Source organism: Nerophis lumbriciformis, linkage group LG11, assembly GCF_033978685.3.
Source record: "Nerophis lumbriciformis linkage group LG11, RoL_Nlum_v2.1, whole genome shotgun sequence".
Classification (NCBI taxonomy): Eukaryota; Metazoa; Chordata; class Actinopteri; order Syngnathiformes; family Syngnathidae; genus Nerophis; species Nerophis lumbriciformis.
Genome location: NC_084558.2, coordinates 11,686,283 through 11,700,409, shown reverse-complemented (window position 1 = coordinate 11,700,409; position 14,127 = coordinate 11,686,283). Strand labels below are relative to the sequence as shown.

The 14,127-nt window shown below is 38.8% G+C and overlaps 1 protein-coding gene across 4 annotated transcripts in view; it reads right to left on the bottom strand.

Moving 5' to 3' along the window:
• Positions 1 to 10,408: 10,408 nt before the first annotated feature.
• Positions 10,409 to 14,127, bottom strand: part of frmpd2 (FERM and PDZ domain containing 2) — a 31,914-nt gene continuing 28,195 nt past the window's right edge. For all 4 annotated transcript variants that reach the window (XM_061967392.2, XM_061967394.2, XM_061967393.2 and 1 more), the window contains one exon: positions 10,409 to 10,736. The gene's annotated coding sequence lies outside the window, so the exon portion shown is untranslated. The remainder of the gene's footprint in view (positions 10,737 to 14,127) is intronic.

Below are 14,127 nucleotides of genomic sequence, written 5' to 3'. Positions count from 1 at the left end.
CATTTCAGTGCGGCCCACTGGATATTTTCAAACTTTAGAAATGATTCCACTGGTTAGAATCTGCACTTTTGAGTGACATACGAAGCTCTGGGAATGAACAGAGTGGGCGGGGCTTGTTTACAGTGCAAAAAAGTCTGATAACGAATGTCAGAGGCAGACTTCTACATAGCAAAGTTCTGCAGAACGTGGAAAAATGTTGAACAATTTTACTTCCACATTTACCCATTCACACACTGATGGAGGGAGCTGCCATGCAAGGCGCTAACCAGCACCCATCAGGAGCAAGGGTGAAGTGTCTTGCTCAGGACACAACGGACATGACGAGGTACTAGGTGGGGATTGAACCAGGGACCCTCGGGTCGCGCACGGCCATTCTTCCACTGCGCCACGCCGTCCCTATCATTATCCAGCATTATCTGCTGGTCACATTGTGTATTACCATCAGTTTAGAGGCATATCATGACTTATAGGTATGTCACTCAAAAGTGCAAATTTTAACCATTGGAATCATCAGTTTTAAAATATCCAGCAGGCCGCAATGAAATGTTAATTATGTTGTACTATGCCAAGGTAGACCAATTAACTGACTTTTATGCTGTTTTGCAAGATCCGTGTCATGTGATCCCAAACTTGACACCCCATTGGCTGGTTCTGAGACACGCTTGATTGCTTTAGTCTAAATTCAGTTCACAAAACTCAAACGCAAAAAATTCAGTTACATAAATTCAGTGTAAAAAAAAAAAAAGCTTTCGTAATAAAGAGATAAATCAACCTCCAGAGTCTCCACTTTTTAAAATGCGCTAGCTCGGTGCTAATTTACATTAGATTTACCATAGACATGCTATTGATTATTATTAGCAATTTTACGTGGTGATCTCAACACTTCCAAATTTGGTAATCATATTAATAAATAAGATGCACGTTACATTGAAACAGCTGGTGTGCAATAAATACAATACTTCGGTCCTGATTTACTAAGATCTATATCCCTCGCGCTAAACAGCGTGTGAATTCTGTAAAATAGTGTATACTATTAGTAGGTGTGTTGCGTGCGCTCTACTAACAATGTGTGTGCAATTGAAGAGTGGGGCAGAGCGCCTTATTTAAATGTAGATTTTGCATGTACTGTACGACCCCGAAATGGATGGATGGCTGCATGTACGGGGCCTCACCACAGAGACACTGTCCGTCACTGCACATTCATGTTATCATGCGCCTACCTGTGGCGTGTTTCTGCTTTCAAAAAAGCAGGAGACATCTACCACTTTTTATGGGCATTTTATCAGCAGTCATGCAGTGCATCTACATTGACACCACTATGTGTTCTTCTTTTTTTTAATCACCAAAAGTGCATGGGAGGAATAGATAGATAGATAGATAGTACTTTATTGATTCCTTCAGGAGAGTTCCCTCAGGAAAATTAAAATTAAAATTCCAGCAGCAGTGTACAAAATTGAGATTGGAGGCTGCTCAAGACGCAAAAAAAGGCATGCTTCAAGAAGTGTTTATCATATAGGATATACCTGTATGTTAGTAATATGTATTCAATGTGAAAAGATGATCTTCATTGAAAAATATTAAATGACACCAAAACGCATCAATTACATTTGTTTTAATCAGCCCCTTTATGTAGCAGCTATAAAATAGAAAAAAATATGTCGCTGAAAAGACAATGTGTCTACTATTTTTTTATATCTGGCTGTTCCAAAATGTTAATTCTCTGTGCATCGTGTCTTTGCCGCGCGAGCGCTCCTCTCTCACAGCTGTGTGCTGTGAGAGAGTTTGTGCATCTGTTGACAGTTTGTGCATCCTTTTCAAACACAAAACACAACAAAATAGTGCTCCCAAAATGGTGATGAATGTTGATAAATCACATTGACACCCTGCTGTATAATATATTTGCATTTTCTCAGTATTTCGGGCATTTTAATGATCAGCATATATTTTGAATATTAATGAAGACAGACGCAAAAGGGATTGCAAGCCTTATCCTGCGCGGTTAAGAGACGCAATCCACTTTTCACACGTTTAATAGATCAGCTTTTCTGTTTAGCCCTTAGACTATTAACACTTTGTAGGGTTCAACAAAAGAAAAGACTGAGACATTAAGCTTCGTGGCAAAAACACACCGTAGTCAATACACTACTGTGTTTTAACATCTTGGAACTGGAACTGCATGCTCAGTCTACTTTATAATACAGTACAGTACAGCACTTGCAAATGAGATACATACATGTAAGAAAACAACATAACTGGACAGCACAGCTCAGTGTTAATTGTTAAATAAATCAAATCAAATATTTTCTTATTAAAATAATTACCATTCATCAACACGTTTGAACACACACAGATGTATCGAAAATTGGTACGGTAGAGTACCAGTGTCGCTTCCAATGTTAAGGGTACCCATACCTAAAATAAATAATAAATGCCTATGATATGATTGTTATGTGTTTATAGTGGTATTTGTAACTCCGTTGTAGTGTCACTCAGAATGATTGGTATCAGTATAGTGGGTTTATGTATATACCAAATGATAACATGTGCGCAAGGCTTTTCCTTTTCCTGTTATTTATTTATTTTTTACATGCCTTTAAATGACAAATAATTAGTAAGGTATTTACTTCCTAAAAAATCTCCTGTAATAAAAGGATCAGTGAGAAATAAGCTGCAGTCACAAACATTCTGACTTCTATTACACACATGGTGATTCTGTGCAGTTGCTTTTTAAACACATGCCATCCTAACCTTTTAATGGTGTTTAAATGCCGCTAATGTTGATGCTATCGCTCTGGTTCGTCTTATTGAATTAGGTATCATGTTCCAGTTGTCCAAGTAAGCAAAGCCTTTACACATTTCAAGTCCTATAGCCTGGAGCTCCACGGTCATCTCATCAGGTTGTTTTGCTTTCCTAATGCAGTGGAGACGTATGATGATAATTTCCGTTGAAAGAGCTACAGAATTCGTCCCTAGTGTGTGTCAAGCAGCTTCCTCTTGGGACGACCTCCCACACTGAGCTTTGCACATTATGCATTTGCTGTGAGTGTGTATATGAATGCCCATTCAACTTCTCTTCATACATTTATTACCTTCTGACTTTTCTTCCTTTCCAATGACGTCCCCTCAATGTCCTTTTCAAGCTCCAATGCATCAGTGGCTTCCTATACAAAGGTGGAATTCTTTAGCTGTCTGCTCCCTTTGAATGCTCAATTACTGGTGTTTTCATTATTAGCTTCCTTTGGTCAGGGTGTAATTATAATTGGGATATCTGTTTCCAGTCAGCACTAATAGGATATTTGAGGATTTCCGCCATATAGACAGATGGGTAGAGTCGCCCAAAATTGTACTCAAGTAAGAGTACCGCTACTTTCAAGAAATATGACTCAGGTAAAGTTGTAGTGAAGTAGTCATACAAATAATTACTTAAGAGCAAGTATTTAGGGGAGAAAAAAAAATGTAATCATTGAATAACTGGTGAGTAACTTCTGATGTACTGTTTTTATTACAGAGATCCTACCACAGCATATACAGCCGTGGTCAGAAGTTTACATACACTTGTAAAGAACATAATGTCATGGCTGTCTTGAGTTTCCAATCATTTCTACAACTCTTATTTTTTTGTGATATAGTGATTGGAGCACATACTTGTTGGTCACAAAAAACATTCATGAAGTTTGGTTCTTTTATGACTTTATTATGGGTCTACTGAAAATGTGACCAAATCTGCTGGGTCAAAAGTGTACATACAGCAATGTTAATATTTGGTTACATGTCCCAAAATAAGGCGCTTTTAGTAGCCATCCACAAGCTTCTGGTAAACTTCTGGTTGAATTTTTGACAACTCCTCTTGACAAAATTGGTGCAGTTCAGGTTGGTTTTCTGACATGGACTTGTTTCTTCAGCATTGTCCACACGTTTAAGTCAGGACTTTGGGAAGGCCATTCTAAAACCTTATTTCTAGCCTGATTTAGCCATTCCTTTACCTTTACACTCAACTGCGCCCAAGACCCAACCTCCAGGCTGATGATTTTAGGTTGTCCTGAAGAATTTGGAGGTAATCCTCCTTTTTCATTGTCCCATTTACTCTCTGTAAAGCACCAGTTCCATTGGCATCAAAACAGGCCCAGAGCATAATACTACCACTACCATGCTTGACGGTAGGGATGGTGTTCCTGGGATTAAAGGCCTCACCTTTTCTCCTCCAAACATATCGCTATGTATTGTGGCCAAACAGCTCAATTTTTGTTTCATCTGACCACAGAACTTTCCTCCAGAAGGTCTTATCTTTGTCCATGTGATCAGCAGCAAACTTTAGACAAGCCTTAAATTGTCGCTTCTGGAACAAGGGCTTCCTTCTTTCATGGTATAGCCTCTCAGTCCATGGCGATGCAAAACACACTTAACTGTGGATACTGACACCTGTGTTCCAGCAGCTTCCAATTCATTGCAGACCTGCTTTTTGGTGGTTCTCGTTTGACTCTTCATCATCCTGACCAAGTTTCTCTCAGCAGCAGGTGAAAGCTTAGCAGCGTAGCTCGGTTTGTAGAGCGGCCATGCCAGCAACCTGAGGGTTCCAGGTTCAATCCCCAAATTTTTGTTTCATCTGACATCACATGGACAAAGATAATACCTTATGGAAGAAAGTTCTGTGGTCAGTTTTGTCAAGAGGAGTGGTCAAAAATTCAACCAGAAGCTTGCCAGAAGCTTGTGGATGGCTACCAAAAGCGCCTTATTGCAGTGAAACTTGCCAAGGGACATGTAACCAAATATTAACATTGCTGTATGTATACTTTTGACCCAGCAGATTTGGTCACATTTTCAGTAGACCCATAATAAATTCATAAAAGAACCAAACTTCATTAATGTTTTTGTGGCCAACAAGTGTGTGCGCCAATCACTCTATCACAAAAATAAGAGTCGTAGAAATTATTGGAAACTCAAGACAGACATGACATTATGTTCTTTACAAGTGTATGTAAACTTTTGATCGCGACTGTATATACGACAAATTTAACAGTCAATTATGACGTAATAACAGAGCTAATGTTAGCATAACATTAGCTTGAACATAAAAAAACATCCACAACTCACCGCAACATGACACAGAAACACTACTACAGCATATACTACACATTTCATACATTTCACAGTCACTTATTATCTAATAACAGGGATAATGTTAGCATAACATTACCAACTTAAACATAAAAACATCTACAACTCACTGCAACATGACACAGAGACACTACCACGGCATATAAACTACAAATTGTTACACATTTCGTAGTCACTTTTGACTTTATTACAAGGTTATTGTTCGCATAACATTAGCTTGAACATAAAAAAACATCTATAATATACTGCAACGTAAGACAGCGACACTACTACCGTATACATTACAAGGGACGGCGTGGTGCAGTGGAAGAGTGGCCGTGCGCAACCCGAGGGTCCCTGGTTCAATCCCCACCTAGTACCAACCTCGTCATGTCCGTTGTGTCCTGAGCAAGACACTTCACCCTTGCTCCTGATGGGTGTTGGTTAGCGCCTTGCATGGCAGCTCCCTCCATCAGTGTGTGAATGTGTGTGTGAATGGGTAAATGTGGAAGTAGTGTCAAAGCGCTTTGAGTACCTTGAAGGTAGAAAAGCGCTATACAAGTACAACCCATTTATCATTTATTTATTTAAATTTGACACACTTTACAGTCACTTATGATGCAATAAAAAGGCTAATGTTAGCATAACGTTAGATTAAAATTAATGCATCCACAACTTACTGCAACGTGTTTTCTCTTGTTGGAAGTGGGATTCTTGTAGGCTGAAATGTGAACTTTTCTATTGACAAAGATTACAGCGCATACTATATAAGTCTTTTTCCTTGCTTGTAAGTAAACATTCAAAAGTTGTGCTGCCTCGGCTGAAGTCATGTCACTTTTTACAGTGTGTAGTAGGGTTGTATGGTATACCGGTATTAGTATAGTGCCGCGATACTAATGAATCATATTCGGTACTATACCGCCCCTGGAAAGTACCGGTCCGCCACCCCCCACCGTAGCTCACCGCCGTCAAAATGTAAACAAACACCATTGGTGGATCTACACCTAACATCCACTGTAATGATACTAAGTACAGTAGCGTATCTAGTCAATACTACTATAATTACGTCAATAATTTTTGGTATCACAACATCTTCTTTCGTTTTTTTTAAATGTATATTATGTTTATAAACTCAGGAAATATGTCCCTGGAGAAAGTAAGCATCTCCATCCATCCATTTTCTACCGCTTATTCCCTTCGGGGTCGCTGGGGGCACTGGAGCCTATCTCAGCTACAATCGGGCGGAAGGCGGGGTACACCCTGGACAAGTCGCCACCTCATCGCAGAAAGTAAGCAGATATTAACAGTAAATGAACAAGTAGATTAATAATTAATTTTCTACCACTTAATTTTTTCAAATTAATTTTGACAAAAATAATGCAATGGAAAATGACACAATTTGTTACTGCATATGTCAGCAGTTAAATTAGGAACCTTTATTTGCTTACTTACTAATAAAAGACAAGTTGTCTTGAAGGTTCACTATTTTATTTAAGGACAAACTTGCAATAAGAAACATATGTTTAATGTACCGTAAGATTTTTTGTTCAAATAAAGCCAATAATGCAATTTTTTGTGGTCCCCTTTATTTAGAACAGTACCGAAAAGTATCAAAATAACTTTGGTACCGGTACCAAAATATTGGTATCGGGACAACACTAGTGTGTGGTTTGAGTTCGGTCATGTGACTGCCAGGCTGCATTTGATTGGTGAAATGGAGTCAAAGGTCACTAGTGCTTACGTTGGATTGGTGAAACAGAGTCATGTTACTGTGCCTGCTGGGAGAAGTCTTTTTAACGAGCTAAATTAATATGTCTTTGCAAGCAATAATCAATAGATTATAAATAAATCTAGCGATCGGAATGAAACTCAGTAAAAGTAGTGTTTCCTTACGAAAATACTAAAGTAAAAGTAAAAAAGCATGTTACAGCATAATTCATCCAAGAAGTGTATTAAGTAAATGTAAATGAGTAAATGTATCGCGTTGCTACCCACCCCTGCCTGTAGAAGTAGAGTCCATTTTGCTTCCTACATGAGATGCTTGGTTATATGAGGTCCTTCTAAAGCACAGGTGTCAAACTCAAGGCCCGGGGGCCACTTCTGGCCCGCCACATCATTTTAATGGCCTGCGAAAGCCTGGAAAAACGGGTTTCAATAAAATACTTCCTTTTTTTCTTTTTCCTTTTACTAAATGCATTCGTTCTTTCAATTTTGACAGAAAAAAAATGCATATTTTAAACTTTAATATTATCTGATCATGCCAATTATATTATATGCTGTATTGCAAAAACAATTTTTGTGAGATGAAAACAAATAGTTAAATACCTGCTTGTCACCTTTATTTATGATTTTAAAGCAAGTTATACATTAAACAATCTAATAATCAAATGCATATGCATTTCGATTAATCATAGTTAATCACAGGTTATTACCCGCATGCATAATGTAAATTAATTCTAAAAAAGTGGCCCTCTGAAAGCAACCATTACTGCGATGTGGCCCTCAATGAAAATGAGTTTGACACCCCTGTTCTAAAGAATAACATGGTTTGTTTTTAAAATGATGGCAGTCCACTTAACACATTTAAATGAGGAAATAGAGTGGAGGGATGAGAGTGGAGTTGACATTCAAGTAGGCAGACGGCCTGCTGCGTGTAACCCTGGAGCATCCACGGCTGTCTGTGGACGGCAGCGTGCGTCACAGTAGCACTGCCGTGGAAAATGTGAACGGTTCACAATGCCCTGTAATGCAGAGAAAGTCCTTTGAGGCCTGCCAAAGTGCATCATTGTGCCCATTTGTCTGGGTGGTGTTTCACACAGCTCTAGCATTACAAAAATCAACCTCATCCAGCCCTTGGGTTGGGAGTCTGAAAAATAAAATTCTTGCTGACATCAATTTAGGGACTACGCTGGAGCAGACAGACATGGATCTTGATTTAGTATGTGTGTTAACATTCCTTGGTCAAGTTATTTGGTTGTCATATCCAGTATCAGTACATCTATTTTTTTATACTGCTGGTTCTCGTTAGGGTTGCGAATGAGCTGGAGCCTAACCCGTCTGGACTGGACTGGTCGCAACCGCCGGTCAATTTCAGGATTCTTGTATTTTTTTAATGGCTTTTCAAAGCAAGTTATGGCTCACTCTGTGCTGGTTTCTTAGAAAGATGTACTATTTCCATAAATGGCACTGGTTTTAGTTTCTGTAAGTTTTGGTGTTTTGTTCAGTACATGTTGAGGATTTGATTACTGGCAAGTTCAACAGAACACATTCAACACACATATGTCACAGTGTTTGACGTAGGCACACACTAAAACTGTGCCCAGCTCTATTTTATTATAGTCATTGACATAAAAAAAAAGAAAAAAAAAGTAAAAAAAAAAAAGTTGGAAAATTACCTCAGGAAGACCCTGAGTCTGTTTTTCCTTTTTTTCTTCATACTATTCAATGTTCTGCGATGAGGTGGTGACTTCTGCCCGAGTGCAGCTGGGATAGGCTCCAGGCCCTCCCAAACCTGTTGATTATGTGCTGCGGTCAGGGGCTTAGTGCCAAATTCTGGGCCCCCATACACAAGACACCTAAAAGGCCCCCAACACACCCTAAACCCAATGAAGCCGCCTCAAACAAGCAAATTATTGCTTTTTTAAAACACGTGTAAGATATTATTTTTCCAACAACTCACGTTTCAATTTGGATTTTTGTGGTGACGATTCTTGATTCAAACCATTATAAACGGTATAAAAATGATCATGAAAGCTTTTCAAAACAAGTTAAAAAAAAGTTACAAAGTCCCTCTTGGCTGCTGACGTATACATGCATGGAGTAAACGCCGAGATGGCCTAAAAAAAACGTATTTTTAAAAATTGATACTTTAAAGAAAAAAAATAAAATAAAATGTAATACATTTTTTTTTAAATTTAGGAATTAATTCAGAATCATGATAAATAAGAATTGTGATTTGCGTGTAAATCAATTTTTTAGCACCCCTGTTAATTACGTTTTTGACTTTTTAAAATTTGGTTTAACATATTTAGAACTTATATCTAAATATGCCTCTAAATAATTTGATTTTGTTTGGAAAAAAAAGTACAAAAAGGCAACAAATTATGTATACTGTAAAGTGGTCAGAATATTAACTTAAATGATAATATATCCTGTCATGATTTACTTCAATCAATCAATCAATGTTTATTTATATAGCCCTAAATCACAAGTGTCTCAAAGGGCTGTACAAGCGACAACGACATCCTCGGTACAGAGCCCACATAAGGGCAAGGAAAAACTCACCCCACTTAAATACGTATAAATGATTGCACAGCTGTCAAATTTTCCTTTACTTCAGTATAAAGTAGATATTATCTGATATACATATGATTATCTTCAGTAGATAATACAAATCATAATAACACATCATTTTTATTATCAGTGCATCTCCTGGGAGTCAAGTCTCCCCTAGAGAAACCTCTGTTTCTCACATTTACCGAGGGTCCTTGAACGCACCACAGTCATGTGCAATATGAAATGCAAAATATAGATATATATTTATTTTATTTCAGCTTTCTTCTATCTCTCCATCCTTTTTCAAAATGTTGGTGCATGCTTAATGGTCAGCTTTGATGACGTTATGACGTCTGTGTTGACTGTTCCAAGCTAGGTTTACTGCTATCCAGGTGGAACAAACTATTTTACATTTTTGATAGGGAGCTGCAGGCAGTCTTAGACATTCTTAATCTTTTGGATTCTGGTGTAGTATTGTTTGGATTTCTATGTTCTATCTTTGCATTGAGTAAAATTGCAAAAAGCAACAAATATTCATGTCAAGATTGTATTTATTTTTTGTCACGGCTGCCCTGCACCAAGTTAAGTGTGATTACTAGCAACCGATATAAAGCCTTGTGGTTTGACTGGAGGTAACAATCATCATATTTCATTATTAGGTTACTCACCCCGACCCCCTCAATTGGACAGAACTTGAGACATAAGTGAAGTGACAAGGAAGAACATCTATCCATACTCCATCAATCCTTCGTCAGTCGTCGCCGCGTGCAGTGACCTTAGCAGAGGCCGCAGAGGTCAAGACCGCGCTGTCCATTTTCTGTTTCTCTGCTCATGAATAAACAGAGGCCAGTGTTTGGGTGTGCATGTCCTTCAGGGCGATTACACACACTCACACACACACACACACACACACACACACACACACACACACACACACACACACACACACACACACACACACACACACACACACACACACACACACACACACACAGCCTTGGGCCGTCTCCGCTGGCATAATTAGAAACATTTGGGATCATTTGCAAAGGGAGCACAAGTTCTGATGGGATCCAGATGCACTACTGGGTTTCACCGAAATACATGGACCCTCATTCAAGGAACTATTAGTGGCTCCTCTTCACCCAAGGAGGTGTGTGCTAGTGTCTCTTTTGTCCTTGATATTTAACCAAAGTTTCTTTTAGTCATCCACACTGAGGTCAGACTCATTTTAGGCACTTTTATTTCGGTGAGTAAATTGTTGCGTCCTCAAACAAAACCTGTGAACAGGTGTTTAATGTAATGATAAATACACACAGGCTGTCCGATATAGTTTGGTCCTCTTGTCCTGTTGTGTGTATTCTGGTTTCCTGTGAAAAGAAATAACATGAGTTGTATTAGTGCTTGTGGCTCCTCAAGGTGAAACTGAAACAGCACAAAGTTGCCTTTTACCAACACAACTCTGCCACCTTGTGGCTTACAGAGGAGTTACAACTATTGGAATATTTATTTTTGAATGAAGATGTTAAGGGACAAGCAGTAGGAAATGGATGGATGTTTTAAATACAGCTACCAAACCCATATCCCATAGGCAAAAATCTCACTCGGCACATCTTTTATGTGGTCTGTCACTTTATTCAATGTTGCCCGCCACGCCATTTTATGTGGTCTGCATTGCTTTATATGGCCCGCCTGATCATTTTCTGTGGTGCTCCTCGTCATTTTACGTAGTTCGCTGCATTATTTTATAATGCCTGTCACATTATTTTAAATTTAAAGTACCACTGATAGTGACTCACACACACTAGGTGTGGTGAAATTACTCTCTGCGTTTAAACTTAGACAAACTTTAATGATCCACAAAGGAAATTGTTTGACCCATCCCCTTGTTCCACCCCTTGGGAGGTGAGGGGAGCAGTGAGCAGCAGCGGTGGCCGTGCTCGGGAATCATTTTGGTGATTTAACCCCCAATTCCAACACTCGATGCTGAGGTAATGGGTCCCATTTTTATAGTCTTTGGTATGACTCGGCCGGGGTTTGAACTCACAACCTACCGATCAAAGGGCGGACACTCTAACCACTAGGCCACTGAGCGGGTTAAGGAGCAGGTTATGTGGCTCTCAATGTCATTTTAAAAGGCTCCCCACGTCATTCTATGTTGCCCGCCACATCATTTTACGAGGTCCGTCATATTATTTTTTATGGACCGCCACATCACAGATATAACTGTGCTGTCCAGTTGTTATATCTTGATTTCTTACACTTCTGAATCTCCTCTGCAAGTATCAAATGGCTTTGAATGCAGTTGCTATTCCAAGATGTTAGATGGCAGTAATGTGTGGTGTGTTGCCTAATCAGGGAGAAGAGAGTATTTGCCATTAAGCTGAATCTAGTCTTTTGTTGAGCCCTACAAAGTGTTTACAGTGTATGTATTGTACTTATTACACACCAGCTATGACTGTTGTAAAGTGCATCTTAGTCGTATTTTTCCTTACCAAATTTTGAGGTGTTGAAATCGCCATGAAAAAATCGCTAACGCAGACCAGTAGCATGTCTATGGCAAATCCAATGTTAATTAGCAGCGAGCTAGCGCATTTTGAAAAGTGGAGCCTTGCTGTATCAGCTTTCTATCAGGCACACTTGCTTTGTTGGCAATGAAAATTGCAACATTACCTAGAGGCAGTCCGACTGGGTCTGCTCAGAGTGCTTGTTTGCCCGCCAAGTGTTTGAGCCGGGGTTTAGTCTGCAACTAAGCATGACGTCCCGGTAGTACTGACAGAATTCGGTCGGTGCCTATAAAAATAGGAATTTCGGTACCCATCCCTGAGTGTGACGTGATATTGTTACTGGTCTACTGCGCATGTGTGTTAAGTGAGTTTGAGTTTGAGTTTGAGTTTATTTGGAACATGCAAGCATACAACATGATACATTACAATTTCCAGTTTCTCTTTTCAACATGTTCGAAAAGGAGTAGGAAGAAGCAGAGCTTATTTAATCCTACCCCTTTTCTTTTACATAACAGTTGCTAAAACCTTTGTTCACTTCCTGTTCTCAATTTATTCACAATGTACTCCATAAGTAATCACAATAAAAATAAATACATAAATAAATAATACTCTGTGAAGTAAGTTACATTTCATATGGTGAGATGAGTAAGATTATTTTGAAAATGAACGGATGGATGGATGAAATAAATGTAGAATGTTTATCATGGTTCTTCTTCTTTGTACTTTGTAAACACTTTAAGTTTGAATAGTTTCTTGAAGTGGATCATATTAGTACATTGTTTGATTGCTTTGCTTAATCCATTCCATAATTTAATTCCACTTACTGATATACTGAAGGTCTTAAGTGTTGTACGTGCATACACATGTTTTAAGTTACATTTTTCTCTAAGATTATATTACTCCTCTTTTTTGAGAAGAATTGTTGTATATTCTTGGGTAGCAGGTTATAGTTTGCTTTGTGTATAATTTTAGCTGTTTGCAAATTCACTATGTCGTGAAATTTCAGTATTTTTGATTCAATAAATAAAGGGTTTGTATTTTCTCTATATCCAACATTATGTATTATTCTAACTGATCTTTTTTGTAACACCGTTAATGAATGAAGTGTACTTTTGTAGTTAGTTATGGAATGTAGGTCACATGCTCGGAGCAGAGAGAGGGCGGGATATAATATTTGCAGGACGTTCAAGTTAGCGTCCTCTAAGCAGACCAGTGACGTGCGGTGAGGTTGATGGCTGGTGAGGCACTGACTTCATCACAGTCAGATTTACAAACATATGAACCCTAAAGAGTATCTTATTCACCATTTGATTGGCAGCAGTTAACGGGTTATGTTTAAAAGCTCATACCAGCATTCTTCCCTGCTTGGCACTCAGCATCAAGGGTTGGAATTGGGGGTTAAATCACCAAAAATTATTCCCGGGTGCGACGCCGCTGCTGCCCACTGCTCCCCTCACCTCCCAGGGGGTGATCAAGGGGATGGGTCAAATGCAGATGACAAATTTCATTACACCTAGTGTGTGTGTGACAATCATTGGTACTTTAACTTAACTTTAACTTTACACATACAAACTGTAGCACACAAAAAAGACGTTAAAAAACGTTATTATGGTCTTACCTTTACTTATAAATTAAGTCCATGCGCCGCAACTAAAACCCTCACTTAAACTTTCCACGTGCAAGATTGAATCTATTTAAAAAAGTGTAACCGAGGGTTTATAAATGTCGCCTATACTGTATGAAACTACAAAATAACAAACATGGAGGGTCCAGGTTACACGAGGACCACTTTATTTACCTTCTTTCAAAAACCTCCGCAACGTGTCATCACTTCCGCTCTTAGCGCCTTCAAAATAAGAGCTCAAGGCATATACTGTATAACAGTGCATAACAGGGACTTAACATCACAAAGAGGAAAGCCCATGAAAATAGGTTACAAAAGTTATTTAATAAGAAGCCAAAAAGTGCAAAAACAATAATGTTCGTGTTGGAGGAGTTGTGAATTAGATACACCTGCAGTCTGCCGGTGTACCTAATGTTGTGGCCCCGCAGTCATTCGCAACTCCTCCAACACGAACATGATTGTTTTTGCACTTTTTGGCTTCTTATGAAATAACTTTTTTAAATAGATTCAATCTTGCACATGGAAAGTTTAAGTGTGGGCTTTAGTTGATATAACAATTCTACGGCGGGGGTGCAGGAGGCGGGATTACTGGAGCCTCAGCCAGTGCGTCTTTTGCAGCCGTTTTATGAT